At 35.5% G+C, this 17,257-nt stretch overlaps 1 long non-coding RNA gene across 1 annotated transcript in view; it reads left to right on the top strand.

The window, feature by feature from the left end:
* The window catches only part of LOC127488297 (uncharacterized), a 41,168-nt gene extending 25,351 nt beyond the window's left edge, over positions 1–15,817 (top strand). The window contains exons 2-3 of the long non-coding RNA XR_007915905.2: positions 14,193–14,296; positions 15,719–15,817. This is a non-coding gene — a long non-coding RNA (uncharacterized lncRNA). The remainder of the gene's footprint in view (positions 1–14,192; positions 14,297–15,718) is intronic.
* Positions 15,818–17,257: the final 1,440 nt, after the last annotated feature.

Below are 17,257 nucleotides of genomic sequence, written 5' to 3'. Positions count from 1 at the left end.
TTTCTTCAATTCTTTACTATGTATTTTTATTCTTTATTTATTTTTAAATTTGTTTTCCCATATCAACAGTAATGAATTTCCTCATATTTTTTTCAAGGGTAAGAATCACATTGCAAACAATTTTGCAAAATTGTGTAGTTTCAAGAGTGCTTTACAACAACCAGGTCAAAAGTAAACAGGGGTATTTGTCAATACCTTCTGAAGTGCTATTAAAATATGGAATCTTGAGACTCACATTAGACCTGCTGAATAATGATATCTGGATATACATAGCAGAAATCTTTCATTTTAACAAGTTCTTCATAGTGCTCTTGGATGTTCAATCTGATTCCTACCTATTAACTGTTAGGAAACTGGTGCAGTTGTAGCCAGGTGGCCGCATGACCCAGCTACCTGAGCCAGGCTCCACCCCCATCCTAATGGATTCACTGCTCCTGCTCCCCTGCCCTCCTTCCGGCAAAGTTTTAAAAGCACTGGTTCCTGAACACTTGCTCCCTTGGGCCTTCTCTCCTGCGCTCTCTTGGTTCTTTTCTCTTGGCTCCTCTCCTCTCGTCTCCGTCTCTCTACTCTACCTTCTCTCCTCACTAGCTCCTCTTCTCTGGCTCTCTTATACTCTCTTTCTCTCTCTTTTTCCTTCGCCGCCCCTTCATTCCGGTCTGTTGGGTGTTCCCCAATAAACACTTTCCCTTACTCCAGTGTTCGGTGTGTTTTGCAACAGCTAACATTAATACATAACATTAACCACCCATTAAAACCTCTAACAACATATTCATTATTGAAATAAAGTAATGAAATTCATATGTAATCATCTATTATTTTACTGTTCATTTGTTTTGTCCAAGGAACATTTACTTTTAATGCATTCCATTTTGATCACTGAAGTTATCATTAGAGTAAAATACTTTATATACATTAATATATAGAAAAGATGAGTGGGCATTGTGGCACAGAGGGTTAAGCTGCTACCTGTTGGACTGCATCCAGTATTTGTGTACCTGGTTCAAGTCCTAGGTTGGCTCTTCTGATTCCAGCTTCCTGTTAATGAACAACCTGGGAAGCAGCAGATGATGGTTCAAGTACTTGAATCCCTTCTACCCACATGGGAAATCCAAATGGAGTGCTGGGCTCCTGGCTTTGTGTTGGCCCAGCCCAAGCTGCCACAGGCATTTCAGGAGTTAACTAGCAGATAGAAAACTTCTCTCTTGTTCTGGCTCTGTTACCTGCCCTTTCAAATAAATAAACATTTTTAAAATGAGAGAGAAAATAATATCACATGTGGAAATGTTTAACATGCATCATAACATCAAATGTGGTATTGATGTAGCAATTAAAATGGATTATCAAATAAAATAGAAGGGAAATATAAAAAACAAGAAATTATCAATGATCTAATTAGTATTTAGGATTACGTCCTATACTTATCAAAGTTATTGCTCTTTATTATTTGAAGTTTTTACTGAAAATTGCACCTCATTTTTTCATCTGCTACTTAATTTTTCATATTAATGTGATATTAATACAAAAATAAGATTCAATAGAGTTCATAGATAAAATCCTAATATCATGATATTCCTTTCTTCTGCCCTTCCCTCACCCTTCTTTTCTCTCCTTATCTCCTCTCTCTCTCTCTCTTGCTCCTTTCTTTTTTGTTCAGTGGTAGAATCCTTACATATTTTAAATATATTTTATTGTGACACAATTTGTATGCAATAAAATGCACTCATTTAAATTTATTTGTACGTTATTTACTTATTTACTTGAGAGGTAGAGAGATAGAGACAAAGAGACAGCTCTCATTACCAGATTTACTTCCCAAATGCCCACAACAGCCAAGCCATCTTGTAGCTTGGAACTCAATTCAGATTTCTTATATGGATGACAAGAACCCATCTACTTGAACCATCACCTGCTGCCTCCTGGGGCTTGCATTAGCAAGAGGTTGAAATCAAATTTGAAACTGGGGCTTGAATTCAAGTACTGCAAATGAGACAAGACCATCTTAATTTTTTAAAGTCCAAAACACAGAGGGTAACAAATGCTGACAAGGATTTGCAGAAACGGGAACGCTTATACAAGGTTGGTGAGAATGTAAAGTAGAGCAGCCAGCGTGGAAAACAGTGTGGAGATTTCTTTGAAATCCAGATACATTGCCACATGATCCAGCAGTCCCACTACTGGTATTTACCCAAAGACTTGAATACAGCATATTAAAGAGATACTTGCACCCCCATGTTTATAAGAACACTGTTCAAAATAGCCAAAATTTTGAACCAACCAAGATAAGATATCCAACATCAGATGAAAGGAATAGCACATTATTCAACTATAAAAAAGGATGAAATTCTATCATTTGTAGCAAAATGGTTTCAACTGGAAAACTACATGTTGAATGAAATAAGCAGATACAGAAAGATGAACACCACATGTTCTCCTTACAATGTGGGAATTAAAATTAAAATAATAATCAAAAATAAAAAAGTCTATCTGCATCAATATTGCTTCAAATATAGTTTTGTAAAACTTTGTTTTAGACCTTTGTCAAACCAAGAGTTAAGAAAGTTATAGTACTATAGTTTTAATGACATGTCATTACTTTCAAATTTATTGTAGATAAGTGAAATAATTTTTCCATCCAATTGTTATTTATAGCCATTGTGCATATTCCCACTAAAGTAGAGTCTTTTTCCATTTTACTTGTTCAACTTATTATTTGGAGAAGTATTAAACCTTTTTCTATAATGTAATTTTACAATTTGTTATCCCAAAAACCAAAAAAAAGGCACAAAGAAAAGGGGATAGGAGGAGAGAAATGATGGAGAGTCAGAGGGAAGAAAGAAAGGAATATCATTATGTTCTTAGAACTGTATCTACAAATCAGAGTTAATCTGTTAAAAACTAATTAATAATAAAAATGAAAAAGATAAATAATTTCATAAAATTAACACTTGCACATAGCCTTGTAACCACCACACCACAAGACAAAACAATATGCATTCATATGCAAATAAATGATGCACACTTACCATTGTGTTGTTTGATTATAAACATGAAAAATCAAAGTAAATTTTGAGCAGGTTGTTTGAAAATATGTCAGGCATACACATGTAAAGTCTAACTATTTTGTATATGACAATCTCTGTCATCTAATTAAATATGGATTCATTGTTTACCACTTAGAACAAAAAGAACAAATTACAGAGACAAACTCACTTTGTTGATTTGTTTCTCAAATTGTAAATGAAATGATGTGAAAAAGAAATGAGGTGAGATTATTTGATTTAGAAGATGACTAAATAAAAATGTCTATCTGGCAATATCAAAATTCCTGCATGGAGGAAAATCAAGATGAAAGATTTATTATTTTTGTAGCCCAGAGATCACAGAGCTCAAAAATGGTATGCAATGCAGGAATTATAAAGAACATCAAGGACTTCCTTTAATTATAACTGGTGATTAGGGAATGTTTGAGTCAAAATAAATCAAGCCCAAAGTAAATTCTTACAATTGAAAACTTTTTATCCTTTATTTTCATATATTATTTATACTAGAAATTACAGGCAGATTTAGATTAAAATTTTATTATTTCTCCATGGGGAGAATAAATAACAACTCTGTATGTAATAGAGAATCAGAACTTCCAGAGAAATTCATAAGAAAGAGGTGATTCCTTAATTTGGAAAAGCAATATTGCTTTGATTTATAGCAATGAAAATTATGAATAAATAGAGCTTTGTTTGATGTACATATCAATGTCAAGAAATATGTGAATACTGAAGTTGTTGATGTTTAAAGTTCATGGCATGTTTTTTGATAATAAAAAGTATTGTCAATTAGTGCATTTATTAAACTCAAAGAGACAAGGGACATGTTGGGTTTTTTTCTAGAGCATGTTACCAATTGATATACATTCCCAACAAATGTCCATGAGGTGTGTGGCTAGGTTGATCACTAAACAAGATTCATTTCTATTTAATACATACAAAATTGCTAGGAAGCATAAAAGTAAACATTCAAAATAAATTTCCATAATTCTTATTCAACCCATACACAAAAGGGGCAAAAAAGGGTACTTGTTGAAGACAAGGGAAATAAAGAATGGATGATGAAATAAGATATTTATCTAAAGGAATGCAGTAACCGCAAAAACAGTTGTAAAAATAAAGGTGAAAACTATTCTTTCTTCTTATTTCAAGAAAATATATTTGTGAAGGTGTTTATAAATAATATATTTCCCAATTTGCAATTTCTTACAATCTGATAGAATGTATGTTATTAGTAGATGATTTTATGTATTAGTGTTTAATTTACAAAGTACAACTTAGGAAGAACAGAAATAAACACTCAAATATTGATATTGAGGCATCTGTTATTTTTTTTTTTTTAAGATTTATTTTATTTATTTGAAAGACTGGGTTACAGAGAGAGGTAGAGACAAAAAAGTCTTCCATCTGCTGGTTCACTCCTAAGATGGCTGCAATCAATGGCCGGAACTGCGCCAATCTGAAGCCAGGAGCCAGGAGCTTTTTCTGGGTTTCCCACAAGGGTGCAGGGGCCCAAGGACTTGCACCATCTTCTAATGCTTTCCCTGGCCATAGCAGAGAGCTGGATTGGAAGTGGAGCAGCTGGGACTCAAACCGCGCCCATATGGGATGCCGGCACTTCAGGCCAGGGAGTTAACCTGATGAGCCACAGCATTGGCCCTTGTTATGTTTTGTTAAGAGGGTTACTATGTCTGTTTTGCAAAAAGACAATGACATCATGTTGTCTGGTAAGATTTTGCTGTTGATCATATTTGAGTGTAACGTATATGGTGAAGCAAGGTGTGAGTATGTACCAAATTACTAGGGATGGATTTTCCTGGATTTGTATTGCCTTAATCTAACTAAATTACTATTGTATTTCCTAAGTCCCTTTCTATTATGCTTTTAGGCTAGGCTTGGTCCAAAGTAAAATTTTGACATTATTAGTTTGGATGAAGCAACCTACACATTTTGCTTGAAAGGTCATTGTAAGAAAAGACACTGTTGCAATTCTTGTACAAGTGGATTTTTCAAAGAGCTTGTGGAAAAATGAAGTTAAAAGATAACTTGGGGTGAATTAACAGGAGATTAGGACCTAGTAAATTTGTGGTGCTACTGAACTGAGACTGTGAAAAAAGAGACGGTGGGGGAGAGAACTCACGGAATTCACGTGAGTACTCTCCAGAGATGCTACAATTCCGTAACTTTGGCAACCCAGTGGGAGACTGAAGGAGAATTTGAGCCCACTCTGAGGGCCGAACAGATTCCCTGTGTGGTCCTTGGGAAAGAGCTTCCGATCTCTGGCTCCTGTGGGTATATCATTTGCCTGATAACTACCTCCAATTTCGTTCAGCTGTGCAGAATTACTTCCATTTTGAATCAAAAAAAGAAAGAAAGAGAGAGAGAGAGATCTACCACGCCTAATCTGGGAGTGTCACCTTTGGCACACGAAACAGAGCTCTCAAGCCACACCCATCTCAAGCCTCTAAGGCTCCATCAAAAAGAGACAGTCCACTTAATCTAGAGTCATAGTATAACAAAAAAAGCAACACAGTGAAGAAACCAAATATCTCCAATATGCCAAATAACAAATGCAAAAACCAAGGTAATAAAAACAAGGAAGTCACCATGACGCCCTTAAATGAAAAAGACACCCCAATTCAAGATTATGAAGATGATGGCATAGAAGAAATGCAAGAAGCAGATCTCAAAAAATTGATAAGAACATTAAGAAGTTCTCAAAAACAAATTCTTGAACTACAGAAATCCTTAATGGACAAGATAGAATATCTCTCTCATGAAAATGAAATATTAAGGAGGAATCAAAATGAAATGAAACAACTAGTACAACAGAAAACTGTGATAGTGACAAGAAATCATAATGAAGTGAAGAATTCAATAGATCAAATGAAAAACACATTAGAGAGCATTAAAAACAGAATGGGAGAAGCAGAAGAGAGAATATCGGACTTAGAAGACAGAGAACAGGAAAGGATACAGTCAGACCAAAGAAAAGAAGAGGAAATTAGAAATCTGAAACATATTGTCGGGAATCTGCAGGATACTATTAAAAAATCCAACATTCAGTTCTAGGAGTTCCTGAAGGCATGGAGGGGAAGAAAGGATTAGAAGGCCTTTTTAGTGAGATATTAGCAGAAAATTTCCCAGGTTTGGAGAAGGACAGAGACATCCTAGTACAGGAAGCTCACAGAACCCCTAATAAACACGACCAAAAGAGATCCTCACCACGACACGTTGTAATTAAACTCTCCACAGTGAAACATAAAGAAAAGATCCTAAAATGTGCAAGAGAGAAACATCAGATTACTCTCAGGGGATCTCCAATCAGACTCACAGCTGACTTCTCATCAGAAACCCTACAAGCTAGGAGGGAATGGTGAGATATAGCCCAGGTGCTAAGAGAGAAAAACTGCCAGCCTAGAATATTATATCCTGCAAAGTTATCATTTGTGAATGAAGGTGAAATAAAGACCTTTCATAGCAAACAGAAATTGAAAGAATTTGTCGCCACTCGTCCGGCCCTGCAAAAGATGCTTAAAGATGTGTTGCACACAGAAAAACAGAAACATGGTCATCAATATGAAAGAAGGTAAAGGAAGGAAACCTCACAGCAAAAGATCACAGGGAATTCAAAGCATATAGTAGAACTTATCTTTGGCAAATTGCAGGCAAAGTTACTACTTATCAATAGTCACATTGGCCTGAACTGTCCAGCTAAAAGACACAAATTGGCTGATTGTGTTAAGGAACAAAACCCATCTATTTGCTGCTTACAAGAAACACATCTTTCCAACAAAGATGCATAGAGACTGAAAGTGAAAGGCTGGAAAAAGATATACCATGCCAACAGAAATGAAAAAAGAGTGGGCATAGCCATCTCAATATCAGGCAACATAAACTTTACCACAAAACTATTAAGATAGACAAAGAGGGACACTACATAATGATTAAGGGATCAATTCAACAGGAAGATATAACAATTATCAATGTATATGCACCTAACTACAGGGCACCGGTTTATCTAAAAGATTTGTTAAGGGACTTAAAGGGAGACTTAGACCCCAATACAATAGTACTGGGGGACTTCAATACTCCACTCTCAGAAATAGATCAACAGGACAGCAGATCAACAAGGATACAGTAGATTTAAATGACACTATAGCCCAAATGGATCTAACAGATATCTACAGAACTTTCAACCCTACAGCTAAAGATTTTACATTCTTCTCAGCAGTACATGGAACCTTCTCTAGGATTGACCACATACTAGGCCATAAAGCAAGTCTCAGCAAATTCAAAAGAATTAGAATCATACCATGCAGCTTCTCAGACCAAACTATCCCTCTTTGCAAATGACATGATTCTTTATTTAGGGGACCCAAAGAACTCTATTAAGAGACTATTGGAACTCATAGAAGATTTTGGCAAAGTAGCAGGGTAAAAAATCAATGCAAAAAAATCAACAGCCTTTGTATACACAGGCAAGACCATGGCTGAGGAAGAACTTCTAAGATCAATCCCATTCACAATAGCTATAAAAACAATCAAATACCTTGGAATAAACTTAACCAAGGACGTTAAAGATCTCTATGATGAAAATTACAAAACCTTAAAGAAAGAAATAGAAGAGGATACAAAGAAATGGAAAAATCTTCCATGCTCATGATTGGAAGAATCAATATCATCAAAATGTCCATTCTCCCAAAAGCAATTTATACATTCAATGCGATACCAATCAAGATACCGAAGACCTTCGCAGATCTGGAAAAAATGATGCTGAAATTCATATGGAGACACAGGAGACCTCGAATAGCAAAGCAATCTTGTACAACACAAACAAAGCTGGAGGCATCACAATACCAGATTTCAGGACATACTACAGGGTAGTTGTAATCAAAACAGCATGGTACTGGTACAGAAACAGATGGATAGATGAATGGAACAGAATTGAAACACCAGAAATCAATCCAAACATCTACAGCCAACTCATATTTGATCAAGGATCCAAAACCAATCCCTGGAGTAAGGACAGTCTATTCAATAAATGGTGCTGGGAAAACTGGATTTCCACGTACAGAAGCATGAAGCAGACCCCTAACTTTCACCTTACACAAAAATTCATTCAACATGGATTAAAGACTTAAATCTATGACATGACACCATCAAATTATTATAGAGCATTGGAAAAACCCTGCAAGATATAGGTATCAGCAATGACTTCTTGAAAAACACCCCAGAAGCACAGGCAGTCAAAGCCAAAATTAACATTTGGGATTGCATCAAATTGATAAGTTTCTGTACTGCAAAAGAAACTGTCAGGAAAGTGAAGAGACAACCAACAGAATGGGAAAATATATTTACAAACTATGCAACAGATAAAGGGTTGATCACCAGAATCTACAAAGAAATCAAGAAACTCCACAACATCAAAACAAAGAACCCACTTAAGAGATGGGCCAAGGACCTCAATAGACATTTTTCAAAAGAGGAAATACAAATGGCCAACAGGCACATGAAAAAATGTTCAAGATCACTGGCAGTCAGAGAAATGCAAATCAAAACCACAATGAGGTTTCACCTCACCCCAGTTAGAATGGCTCACATTCAGAAATCTACCAACAATAGATGCTGCAGAGGATGTGGGGAAAAAGGGACACTAACCCACTGTTGGTGGGAATGCAAATTGGTTAAGCCACTATGGAAGTCAGTTTGGAGATTCCTCAGAAACCTGAATATAACCATACCGTTCGACCCAGCCATCCCACTACTTGGAATTTACCCAAAGGAAACAAACAAGCTGTCTGCACATTAATGTTTATTGCAGTTCAATTCACAATAGCTAAGACCTGGAACCAACCCAAATGCCATCAACAGTAGGGGCATGTACTCTATAGAAAACTATACAGCAGTCAAAAACAACAAAACCCTTTCATTTGTAACAAGATGGAGGAATTTGGAAAACATCATGCTGAGTGAAATAAGCCAGTACCAAAGGGACAAATATCAAATGTTCTCCCTGATTGGCGACAACTAACTGAGCACCAAAGGGGAAACATGTTGAAATGAAATGGACACTATGAGAAAAGTGACTTGAACAGCTCTTGTCCTGATGGTTGACGTACAATGTAATACTTTATCCATTTTAGTAATTTTTTGTTCTAGTACCATTGGTTGAACTCTGTAGTTAACACACAATTGTTCTTACGTGTTTAAATTTTAACTGAAAAGTGATCCCTGTTAGGAATTTGGAAAACATTATGTTGAGCGAAATAAGCCAATCCCAAAGGGAAAAATACCACTTGTTCTCCTTGATAGGTGACAACTAACTGAGCACCAAAAAGGAAACCTGTTAAAGTGAAATGAACACTAGGAGAAACGGTGACTTGATCAGCCCTCATCCTGACTGTTGATGAGCAACTTGATATGTTATCCCTCTTAGTATTTTTTTGTTTGTTTGTTCTACTTAATACTTTTGGTTGAATACTGTATCAATACACAATTCTTCTTAAGTGCTGAAACTTAACTGAAAAGTGATCACTGTTAAATGTAAGAGTGGGAATAAGAGAGGGAAGAGATGTGCAATTCAGGACATGCTCAAGCTGACTTACCTCAAACGGTAGAGTTAGAAACATACCAGGGGATTCCAATTCAATCCCATCAAGGTGGCATGTACCAATGCCATCTCACTAGTCCCGGTCATCAATTTCCCTTCACAATTGATCATAATGATAGGACTAAGAACCAAAGGGATCACATAAACAAGAATAGTGTCTGCAAATACTAGCTGATAGAATCAAAAAGGGAGAGAATGATCCAACATGGGAAGTGAGATACACAGCAGACCCATAGAATGGCAGATGTCCTAAACAGCACTCTGGCCTCAGAATCAGCCCTTAAGGCATGCGGATCTGGCTGAAAAGCCCATGAGACTATTTCAGGCATGGAAAGTCAAGACACTCTGGGGAACAATAAAATGACCTAAATGAAAGATCTCTGCGAGTGAGATCCCAGTGGAAAGAATGGGTCATCAAAGAAGGAGGTACCTTTCTCTGAAGGGAGGAGAAAACTTCCACTTTGGCCATGGCCTTGTCTAAAAATTATCAGAGTCAGTGAACTCAGGGGGCTTCCATAGCCTTGGCAGCTCATGACAAGAGCCTAGGGTGATTACTGATGCCATAAACAAGAGTGTCAATTTGTTAAGTCAACAACAGGAGTCACTATGCACTTACTCCTCATGTAGGATCTTTGTCCTTAGTGTGCTGTACATTGAGATTTAATGCTATAACTAGTACTCAAACAGTATTTTTCACTTTATGTTTCTGTGTGGGAGCAAACTGTTGAAATCTTTACTTAATATATGCTAAACCGATCTTCTGTATATAAAGATAATTGAAAATGCATCTTGATGTGAATGGAAGGGGAGAGGGAGCGGATAAGGGGAGGGTTGTGGGTGGGAGGGACGTTATGGGGGGAAAGCCATTGTAATCCATAAGCTGTACTTTGGAAATTTATATTCATTAAATAAAAGTTTAAATAAAAAATAAAAAAGACAACTTTATTTTGGTGCAATTTTTTTTAAATAATTATGCGTGCATGCACACGATGTTTAATATCCAATCAAGGTGAATATGTCTGTCTTTTTTTTTTTTTTTTTTTTTACAGGCAGAGTGGACAGTGAGAGAGAGAGAGAGAAAGGTCTTCCTTTGCAATTGGTTCACCCTCCAATGGCCGCCGTGGCCAGTGCTGTGGCCAGCGCACCACGCTGATCCGATGGCAGGAGCCAGGTGCTTCTCCTGGTCTCCCATGTGGGTGCAGGGCCCAAGGACCTGGGCCATCCGCCACTGCACTCCCGGGCCATAGCAGAGAGCTGGCGTGGAAGGGGGGCAACCGGGACAGAATCCGGCGCCCCAATCAGGACTAGAACCTGGTGTGCCGGCGCCGCAAGGCAAAAGAATAGCCTATTGAGCCACGGCGCCAGCCAATATGTCTATCTTCTAAAACATTTAACATTTCTAAATTGAAGAAAATCCAAAATCCTATCTTCCATATTCTTAGAGAAATATTATCTGTTGTCATTGCACTGTTTAATGGAACTCCAAAACATCTTACTTCTACTTAACTATAACTTGCAATGTGTTAATCAACTTATGCCCATCCCTCAAATTTTTATATATGATTTTGTAGTTTCACATTCCAAGATGGTGTGGACCCACTGATTCAGTATTTGATGATGTCATCCTTACTGGCAGAGTCCCCAGGCCGTGTAGAAAATCACAAGACGTAAGGGCATGTTTTTTTCTGTGGGGAGTTAAAAGCCACTATGATTTAATCATGGGGTGACACCCTAAAACTTAATTATATGTTGATAACATTTTGTATGTTTGATCTCAAATATATCTTTGCGTTTTCCAAAGGTCTTGCCTGTTATACACAATAATTAGATTAACTTTCCATCCTTCTGGTGATATTAACATTAGATTTTCAGGACCAGATTGTTAACACATGGACTTTTAGAGCATCCAAACAATGTCATATGAATTAGAATTTGTTAATCAATATTGGTTATACCTTTATTATTTGCAGAAGCTAAGTATTCTTGAAACAAAAAGATGGCAAGATATGCCCATTACTATAATAGACCAGTATTATATTTTTCAATAGATAGCTATTAAAAACCCATTATTGACTAGGAACTCTTAGTACTAGAGAAACATTGTTGCAAAAGTGAGATCTATACCTTAAGCTTATTGAAGCTTACATTCAGAAAATTATATATATATATACATTTATATATATATTTATTTTGGCAGATGTGTTGAGTTATTAAACAGCTAAAGCAGATAGCAAATACAGAAAATGTCAGTTATGCGGAAGAAGACTTTTTAAATAGCCAGGTCTGAGGCCTCACTTTTAAACTAATTTTTACAAAGACTCATATAAGAGAAAAATGAGCTATAAAAAGAACCCATAAAGGATAAATCCTCGCAAAGTTGCAGAGATAGAAGCAAGCCAATTAAGTTTGTGGAACAGCCAAAAGATCAATGTTGCTAATACAGAGATGAAGGAGTAGCTGCTGAGGAAGATGTAACGTAGAAGATTGGTCAAGAGACAAGGAACAAAAGGAACTAAAGATATGGGCAGGTCTTTGGCCTTCCAGTTAATATGTCAATGGGGCACTCATCAAACTCTCCTCTTCTCCTTTTCTCTAACTCTCCATTGCAAATAAATAAATAAATTTTAAAAAAGAGGAGGAAACCTCTAAAGGAATTCAACATGACCTATCTGTGAGAGAAGGACTTCAGGAGAGCATGACATTCTGAAGATCAAATGGAAAGTTTTGCATCCACAATGACCAACTGGGAGCTTTAGTCCAGTGCTGTCAATCACTGCCAGTTCACGTAAGATGAGGGTTTAGAATTCACCACTGCTTTTATCAATAGGGGCACATCTTCTTTTCCGGACAAAAGCAATTTTCATAGAGTGGGTGCAGTAAAATCCTCAGTATAATCTCAACAAGCCTCAAAGAATTTTACTGAAAAAGGAAAAGTTAAATAGTGCCAACAATGGACATAGTCAGGTTTGAAATATATTTTTCTTTAACAGATAAGAATCATGGCAAATTATTTCACGCAATGATGGTTAGTCTCCTATCAGCTTGAATGGATGAAGAAACACCTAGAGAAAGCATTGCCATAAGCTATGTCTGTTAGTGTAGTTTTAGAGGAGTTTTGCATGTTAGCCCATACACTGAGCTGGTAGGACACGTCCTCAAAGTGGGTAGGCACCATCCAAATAGCTGGAGACTCAAATGGGACAAAAAAGGAGAAAAAAGAATTCCCTGGTTCTTCTGCTAGACCTGGAACAGTCATTTTTCTGCCTTTGGAGATCAGAACTCCAACTCCAGAATCTTCAGCCCTTGGTTGTTGAGATTTGAACCATGGAGTACCAGATTCTTAGGCCTTTGAGTACGAACTGAGTTACAACCGTCAACTACCCCGAGGCCTTTGAACTGGAAGTAACATCACTGGCACAATAGGGTCTTCAGTATGTAGACTACATGTTTGTAGGATTTATTGGCCTCCATAAATACATGAACCATTGTTTTAAAACAGGATTTTTGGCTCACCTTGTTGAATGGATCATTACCCAATGTAGGATTAGTAAATTGTGCAGCGTATGTTCACCTAATTTGCATAGTAATCATTGTTATAATTATTGTAAAAAAGAAGTACATAATCAAAGTCATTCCTGGATTTCTTTTCTTATCTCAGATAATAGAAGCTCTTAATGTTACATAATAATGGATTGACTGACAACTGTTCTCTATGTATATTGCATACCCAAGTTTTGACTATTCTGTTGTTAAAATATTTATATGCCTGACAGAAGCACACAGTTTCTTCCATGGTAAAACTGACTCTCTTGGGAATGTGAGATTTATTTCAATAATTCTTATAATTGACATAAGAATAAATACTTTTTTTCTGTCAGATAAGACTAATTTCAGAAACTATTTGCTAAAAGACATCTCAATAATCAATGATCTTTTTTTCCCTAACTAAATATACAATTTTAAGTTTTAAGAAAGGTTGAAGATGATTGTTAAAGAAGTTGAGAAGGTAGTGGGGAAACTGCTAATTAGTAACACATGCATTATTTACAAATACCTAAAATATTATTTAAATAACCGTTAAGTTAACAATGCAGTAGAATTAAATTTTAATTGGATGTAGTTTTATTTTTGAGATTCAATGGAGTTTTAAATTATTATATATATTTTAATAGGGTTATATAAAGATAACACTCTGAACAAAATTTTATTCTTAAGAACACTCCAAGTTTTCAATCATTTGCTAGCACACTCACAAAAGCTGTGTGCTTGTGTTCCTTGAGGATATGTGTGTTTGTGTGTGTATACACCTTTATTTCTTTAGATATACATTAAATAGATGTTTGTATGTACCAAATATGAAAAAACAAAACACATTTCTCGGATGTAGTCACAAATTTGTAAAAGATATCATAGGTATATGTGTGTTAAGAATGCTTTCCACCATCATACCCAATTTAGCTACAATTTAGTAAAACTAGAATTGATCCTGCATCCTGGAAGCAATGAACAGAATTCAGAATCTATTTGGTTTTCTTCAGGATAATATGATGCTGAAATCAATCAACTTTGGAAAAAAAATAAACCTACGAACATAGAAACCATATCGACATGAACGAAGAGCATATTCCTGATTAGAACTGAGGTAATTTACCTGTGATAATTTAGTTGTACATTTATAAGACCACACAAATGGGAATGATAGAATAAAGAAGAACAAGCAGTATTAAAATAAAATGTGTTCCCATCTCTTTCTCTCTTTCCCTTTCTCTCTCTCTCTCTCTTTTCTTTCATATGTGTGTGTGTGTGTGTGTGTGTTTAATAGTTCAAAAACACTATCTTGGATTGAAATGTGCATTTGAAAAATGATCCAAAACATTAACATTTTTACTTTATTTCATTTTCTCTTTTCGTTACATTTTGAAAAAAATTATAATGAGGATATACATAAAGGAAATCCAGTTATTTATTTAATATCAGTTTAATCTCTTAAATTCAAATATTATATGAGATATTAACACACACATGCAGGGTGTCCGGCACATAACAAATCTTCCCAGTCAGATGAATCAATTAATTCACAAGCTTTTATTGGAATTCCGCTCCCAGGCAAGGTTTTCTGGTCCCAACAGAGCAGGGGGCCAGGGAAGTCGCGCATCAGAGGTTGGGAGGGCTCCTTTTATAGATACAGGGCATGGGGGTTAAAGGTTGAGGCAGATCCTATCCTCATCAATTGACCTTTAGTCACCCGCTGGGAACTTGACAAGGACTTTTCATTCCCAGAAGTGCGGGTAGGGACTCTCCATTCCTGGAAGTGTAGGCCTTCTCTCCTTGTGGATCCCAAAGCTACCAATACATAACATATATATAGCTATGAGCTTATTATTGTTTATCTATATGTTTAACTATTGCTGTGGTTTTATAAACACATATTTATGTGGAGTAATGTTTAAGGTTAAAAGATTGTTGTGTTTTTGTTTATGTATTTTATCCTCATCTGCAGAGCTTTAGAAAATCTAATATGTATGAATTCTACAGAATTATTTTGGTTGACAAGTTGTGTGTGCGTGTGTATATGTGTGTGTGTGCATGCATATGAAAAGAAGTATTGACAACTTCTTGCTTCTAATTCATAACATATATGAGCTTTTCTGAGGATTATATTTGTTCCCCTGTTTAAGCCACTGAATGTAGCTTCATGGAGCCTGGAGACTGTGACTCACTGACATTCTGATAGAAAATGGCCACTGACTCGTTTTTCTTTTTTTTCTGGGCAGTATACCGGTGTCTCCATATATAATCACTATATTTTAATCTCACAGTTTAGTAAGCAAAGTCTAGTTCTTTCATAGCATTGGACAAATATAATTTGGCATATCTTTGACCACAGCAAAGAGATGGTTTAATTTTAATACAGTGTACCAATGTATATGGTTTAACAAGTGGATATCAGATTACCTTTTGCAATTCCTTATGGGTCAGAAATTGAGTTTGGTCTATAATCTATTCTTTTAGTATGTTCAGTTGGAATATTGCCTATTAACCATTTTTTTCTCATTTTTACTAGTAAACAAATGAGAGAAATCTTCGAAGCCATTGCTTGAAGCTTCAAACACAATCAACAGTTAAGGTAACTATAAATCAATTATGGATTCTTATCTGGGATGTAGTCTGTATATTAAGTTGTTTATTCGAGTTGCTTTGAACTCTCCATAGTTGATTCCCTTTTATTGCCTAACATTATTCAGTTGTATAGATTTTCAGCAATTATTTTATCCACATACTTGCTGATGGGTATCTGAGTTAGTTCCCTTTTTGGATAATAAAAATAATGCTGCTGTGAGCACTCATTTTTATATGGATAACTTATTTCATTTTTCCCAAGTAAATACCATAGCTGGAACATATAATAATCATATTTTAAGAAGCTTTCAATGGAAAACTCCTTAGTATTAAAGGTAAACACAGCACTGATGTATACAATAGCATGGATAAATATGAACATATAATCCAAAGAACATATTGTATAATTATATTTGTATGAAACTCTAGAAAATAGAAATATAATCTTTTATAAAGAAAAACAGATTTTTTTCAAACTAGAGTCAACCAAGAAGGCAACACACAAAATTTTTGAAAAATAATAAAATATTTTATATTTTGATTATATGTATTTGTCAGAAAAGGCTAAACTTTTCAACATGAGAAAATTTATATATACATATTATGCTTTAAGCTCTTTCTTTATATTTTTGTTTTCAGAAGCTAGAGCTATATCAGTTTGTTTGTCTCAAGAAATTTAACTATAATCACCTAAAATGACTTGAAAATGTTCTGTAAACTGTGAATAAAGATATTAATAAGGGTTGCTGTGAAGATTACATATGTTCATAAAGACAGAAAAGCTGGAACAGAGCCTGATTTACAAGTTTTTTACCTCATGGTGTCAGCATATCTTATAAAGTATTACATCTTGCTAACACTTGTTTAAGTATTATTTATTGTTTAAGTCAAGTGATATTTGCACATATAAATGCCTCCAATATACAGAGATTAAGTTATAGTGTGAAGTAAAAAATTGTGGAAATATTTTTATGATCTCCAAGAAAAACCTCTATGTCTGACTCTGTAGGTGTGCGTTCAGATGTGTTGTCTGATGGAATTTGTGTAAGAGCAGGACTTACACACACACACCTATGAACACACCCACCAAGAACATGCAAGCCTATAGTTAGTTTTCATTTTGATTTTAATGTATATAACCGTTGGTTTACAGATTACACAGAAATAAGTTATGAGGAGACTCCTTTAAAGTTTCATGAATTACCTTCTTTAATATCAGAGTAATTCTGTCAAAGTTGTTGCCAGAGGAAGGCACACATATGGGCATGAAGTGCATTTTTCTATGGGCTGTGAACAAATACACAGGCTGGTTGTTGGTATAATCACTTTGTAGAGGGATTTGGAATTATTTGTAAATTCATCTTTATATTTCATTGTCAGCCAGGTCATTTTGCATAGTTTCCTTGTTTTTCTGTTAAATGCCATTTCATTTATTAACCATAATGGTTTAACTTAATTTGCTTCATAAAGCAGCCTATATGAT

The sequence above is a fragment of the Oryctolagus cuniculus genome, chromosome 2 (assembly GCF_964237555.1).
Source record: "Oryctolagus cuniculus chromosome 2, mOryCun1.1, whole genome shotgun sequence".
NCBI classification, from domain to species: domain Eukaryota; kingdom Metazoa; phylum Chordata; class Mammalia; order Lagomorpha; family Leporidae; genus Oryctolagus; species Oryctolagus cuniculus.
Note: the sequence above shows the minus strand (reverse complement) of the source record. Positions and strands in the feature narration are given on the sequence as shown.